We start from the raw sequence: 6011 nt of genomic DNA, 5'->3' as shown, positions 1-6011 counted from the left end.
GAGGGTTCAAATCCATGGGACTGAATGAGACCAGCTAGGGAGTGAATGTAGAGATTCAAAGATCTAAAGATCAGGGTTCTTCAACACCTCGAGGTTTAACAAGATTTGATCCAGCACAGCAAATGAGAGAAGCCAGAGGTAAGAGGAAGTTCAAGAGAAAATGTGGTTTCTTAGAAGTTACGTGAAGAGTATCTAAAGAAGGAATCAGTGCTGTCAAGAGGCAAACCAAGGAATGAATATCAACTGCTGAACCTGACAACACAGATGGTGACCTTGATTTCAGAGAGGCTACGCATTCAAAACAAATACAAATCACGGAGTGGACTCTGGCACTCCAGCAACTTCCTGAACACCAGAGCTCATCACTTGACCCGCACAGCTGTTAGAGATCTTTGCCTCCATTTCACCTTCAATATTATCCACTGCTGGGTTACTACTTTAGAGTTACTCCCTCTGAAGTCACTTTTATCGACTCCTTCAGGCACAGGGTATACTGCCACCAGTGCTGGGCTTCATAGCCACATCAATATGAAATCTTACAACTGTTAATGATTATCTCCCACCTGACAATGCCAGCTCTGAAACAAAGTGTTAGTGTATTAGTGTGTCATCCGATCCATCTGTAAAACACAAAGTGCTTGCCAATTAAGCATGCCTCTCAATAGAGGTTAGAAAATAAATGAAGGACTTGAAGCATCTGATATTCTAAAATGCACCTGAATCTCCAAGTACTGAAGACTCCTTTATGAGCTCATGGGATTACTGTTCGAGGTAATGTGTTTTAAGAATGGTACTTTAGGAGAGTTTATCAGTTCCCACAAGAGAATATCAGCCAATGAGCATCGTCATCTGAAGTGACATCTCACAAGGGTAGGTGAATTGCCTCACCAGCAATTTTCATCTAGAGATATGAAATAGCTTTCTGATATGATTTTTCCATCTATTAATCCCAATTTCCCCTATATGTGTTATTTCAAACCAGTTCTGAAAGGCCTCATTTCATTTGTTAAATGAACTTAAATCTCCGCTTTTGTAGCTCTAAAACCATACAAAGAAACGTGCTAAAACAGAAATAAGCAAAAGTTGCTCTTTTCAAAGGCTACAATAAAGGCATCTTATTAAAAAATGTTTTTAAAAAACCTTTAAAATGTCAATAAAGTAAAATAGAGATTTCACATAGTTAATAATTTTTTCTTGCTGGTCAGTTCTCTTTTAATTCACTTTATGCCAACAATCATTTGCAGTCTCCCCTTTTCACTGCCTGTCCCAACCTAGGCTTTAAATATTTTAATGTAGATACATATCAAGTAGTTGAAGATCAGGTTTAACCAAAAAGCACTGGGAAAATTAAATTCCTTCTTTACCCCTTGTTAGCATGGATGAAAATACAATACAATGCACAGAGACTATCTCAACAAATGTGAAAGAAGGGAAATGAATAATCAATCCAGAAAATTATTTTGTTAAAAATATTTATTTAAAAAAATACAACTGTTGTCCATATCTAGTTGCACATATATCTACTAATATATCTGTATAATTTTGGACTTGTAGTAAATTTGCTACAGTGCTTTCTTAAAGCCAGCTTGCATTATACAAAGCAAATTCCTCTGTCAGTTCTTACACAAAATAGTTTAAAAATGTATCATCTTTCTTAAAAGACACATACCACCATTATACAATTAACAAAATTTTTGCATAAAACATGGGAGGTGATAGAAAAAATGACCACCTGGTTGGTTACTCAGAGCAACCCCTTACAATGTGTGGAGATGCACCGAGTATCAATTTTTTTTTTTTTATCTTTTAAAAGCAGCATATTATAAAGCCCTCAAAGTGCTTGCATATCCCTTTCTTTACCTACCTAAACTCTGCATAAAGTTTCTTTGTGCACAGAGACAGAATTCCAGACTCAGGATACAATCACCCTAATCAACCCTGAACAACATGCCTTTGTTCACCAGGTAAACCCTGCTGCTGGCTAGATGACAAGGCAGTTTCTATCGGCTTCACCAACAATTAATGTGAATTTTCATAACCACTAGCAGTTACCACTTTAACTGCCTTTTAAGGAAGAAGGAAAAAAAGGTGATTTTAATACTCTGAACGTCTCCCTAATGTAAGTTAAACTGAAATTAATTAACATAAGTTATTAATAATACCTTAAAATACTCATTCTGGGTAGTTGTGCACTTGTACTATATCTAATAGAGTTTGTTATTTAATATCATTTAATTTTTAAATGCTGGCCATATTTTATAGTCCACAAACCAGTTTCAACTCTAAACCACCCAGAGTATGAAATTTAAAAGAATCTAACCTACAGTTAACTCCCATTGATCATTAGTTGTCTCTCAGATATCTTTTGCTTTTTAAGATCCAGTAGGGCCCATGGAAAATTATTAGTTTGTTCTTCAAAATGCAAAGTTAAGTCAAGTGTAATACCTGTAGTTCCAGCTACTCAACAGGGCTGAGGCAGGACTGCTTGAGTCTAGGAGTTCAAAGTCAGCCTGGGCAACATACCAGACCCAGGCACAAAAGAAAAGCAAACTTATACATACTTCTTCTTTTCTTAAGCCAATCTGATTATCTGGTGAATAAAGGGCATAATTCTAAGAAATTACTTTTGATCAAAATTTTATTTGCCTCTAAACAAAGCTATCCAGTAGCAAAATGAACTGAAATTCATATTTAAATCTTCCCTACTCCACAAAGATAAATGAAACTGTTAGAAGGCAAAGTGAAGAAATACATGACTATGACTAGAAAAGAGTAGGAGCCAAACAGAATAAATAGGCCCCCAATGATCAGAAGTTAATTGTATTAATTTCTTTTTTATCTTTACATAGATGCATCTTAGTTAATTTCACTAATACTGAACAGGGAAGTTTATAAAATATGTTTCTCTATCATATAAACAATGAATGCAAGCAATGAATGTACACACAAAGGCCACTGGTAATACTGCCCCAAAATACAAACAAAAAAAGAAATGTCTTAGAAGGGACTATGTCCTCTACATGACAGACAACGACTGAACATGAACAAAACAAAACAAAAAACTTATAGTTGGATTTTTTTTCATATTTAAGTATAATCTAGCAACTGCACATCTTTTAAAAATCATAGAGTACATTAAAAGCTTGAAAATTACTTTAAAACATCCTAACCCAAAGAGCCTACCTTACAGAACCTAGAAGAATGGCTCACTAGGTAGTCTTTTATCCCTTCCCCAAACACTCCTAAGTTCCTCCCACAAAGTAAATGAGAAATAAACCTTACTCCCATGACCCCTAATATACTAAGCTGAAATTAAACAAAATAATCATTAAGTGCTTCCAGTTATTAAAAACAAAAACAGTGCTAATAATGGTGCCCAAGAAAGTGCGAAGTGATTTAATATGGTATATTCCCACCATGAATGCCAGGCAGATCTGAATGGTTCTATTGGCTAGAACTCTGGGCCAGCCACAGGGCATTCCACTCCATCCCTACCCCATCCAGAAGATCCCAGGCCTGTCTGAGCATGGCTCATAATCCTTGGAAGAGAGAGAACCAGAGCGGGCCTTTATGAGATGGGAATGAGGAAAAGCTGAGACCATTCAACCCAGAAGCCCTCCTTTGCAGTTCTGTTAATGCTGTTTGTGTACAGTTTAAATGGGGTAAATTAGCACAAAACTAGAATTCCTCCACTTTTTATATCAATCCATGGTCGAATTCTCTGTATGGTAGACACAGTATTTCTAATATAAATCTCCTTTTTGAGAAACTTAACAACCCAGTCAAATAAAAATTTTCACAAAAGCAAACAGAAATGTAGAAATTTTAAGAAAAGACATCCTTATTAGCTCAATAATATACAAACATAAGGGAAGAGTTTAAGATGTTTCGAGTACAACATATTTCAGTGCGGTATTTCTAAAATGTTAGCAAGCAATTAGTCTTTAAGGCCCATGATTCTGTGTATTTAAAAACTGAAATGTGCAAGACATTAATCTTTAAAAAGTAGCAACTGCAAAATGCAGCAAGTTTTTTTTTTTAAATTTTAGTATAAAATAAACTAGGAGCCATCCTAGTTTAGAGGATAATATATGATCCCTGTGAAAAACAGATTTATACACACACTCTCTCAGTCCATACATCAGTATATACATACACATACATGTACTTGGCTAATAAATCAGAATGGTTTAGAAAGAATATTCTAGTCTCCCAATTAAATATTTCAAAGTAAAGTTTTAAATCTCATAAAACTCCCTGATGTGTATTACACACAAAAATTTAGCATTCAAGAGACTTCTATGTTTGTATCCTTCGTGAATGTCCTAGTAAGAGGTTTCATTTAAAATTATGTGGGGCTGGGAGTCTAGTTCTGTGGTACAAGGCCTCCGTGATCCCCAGCACTGCAATATAAAATAAAATAATGACAACAACAGCTTGAATTTCCTGGCTTCTGTAGGAAGTTTAAAGTCAACATTTCCCCTCTCACACAAACCTCCAGGTTTCCATCTTTCACAATGGCTAAGTATGAACGGCAGCATTCTCAAAATGGCTGCTCTTTGGCAGGCTATCCAGGTATCTCTCTGTTCAGAAAAGCAGCTTGAAGACCCTGGCAGCTTCAGATGGAGCATTGGTAAGCCACTTACACCACCACCACCACCACCACCACCACCACCACCACCACCACCACCAATTCACCTCTCAGATCTGCTGTGTTTATTATAGTCAAAACACAACTTTGATAGTGGCAGGTTCTACCAAGAATGAGAAGTGAAATCAAGCACCTCCTGTTCTTGCTTAATACAGTACCACCACCACCACCACTCGCAAAGAATTCTAGACTCCAAGATTAAAACTTTTTCTTTCAGTGAGGATGGTTCTCATGTTAAAACAGGGCACCTGTTTCAGGCAATGCCAGCATTGATAACAAAAACAAAACATTTATTTGTTGATCCCAGACCAAAAAAATAATTAAAATACTTTCCACAGAATGCTTCTCTGGTCAGAGCACCTGCTGAAGAAAGACAATCATGGTTGACCTTCACTTCATTCAAACTACTGTGGCCTGGACATTTAACAGCCTGGTTCCAGTTTAGAAATACTATATTCTATCACATCCTCAGATAATAGGTACATCTTTCTAACTTTCCAATTGGGTTTGGTGGTTCATTCAGAGCCCCAAGTTTCTGCCCAGCAACCTGCATTATCTCCATAATTGTTTCTACACCTTAAAAGGGCACTTCAGCACAATTCTAGATTTCTGGGGGTAAATAAAACATATATAGTAAATAAAGCAATAAGCAGAACAGACCCATCAAGAAAAGAATTCCTTCAGATACTATATCTCTCTTTCTCCCTCATGGGCGCTCTCTCCTCTCTCTCTCACACACACACACACACACACACACACACACACACACACACACATTTATTAATACAACAAGAAAATGGAAATTGTTATATATCTTAGCATAAAGAAATCTGAATGTTAGTAAAATATAACACAAGAACAAAAGAAGCTTTTAAGCACACTTGATACAAAGATGAAAGAGATAACAAGCTGTCAGAAATAATATGCATGACGCATACATGTTACTTTAGTGTAGTGGTATATAACAACAGAAACACATGAGAGTTTTTCATAGGGAAAGTTTCTGTTTTCAAAAATTTACTGATGAGGGGTATGATAAAAATGACTACAGACTGCTGGGGCATGGTGGCACATATCTGTAATCCCAGTGTGTAGTTGGGAGGTTGAGGCAGGAAGATCATAAATTTAAGGCCAGCCTCAGCAACTTAGTGAGACCCTGTTTTAAAATTTAAAAAGGACTGAGGATGTAGTTCAGTGGTAGAGAACACTTTTCTGAAATATCACTGAGTGTCTAAAATTGATAGAAACATAAAGTTACCTTTTAAAACTTTGGAATTATAATACAAATTCTAAAATCAGAATGAAACAATGCTACCAGAGTAGACATTGCCCAATGTTGGTGGGAACAGGACTGTGGTGA

Source organism: Urocitellus parryii, chromosome 9, assembly GCF_045843805.1.
Source record: "Urocitellus parryii isolate mUroPar1 chromosome 9, mUroPar1.hap1, whole genome shotgun sequence".
In the NCBI taxonomy this organism is placed as follows: Eukaryota; Metazoa; Chordata; class Mammalia; order Rodentia; family Sciuridae; genus Urocitellus; species Urocitellus parryii.
This window is presented reverse-complemented; position numbering follows the sequence as displayed.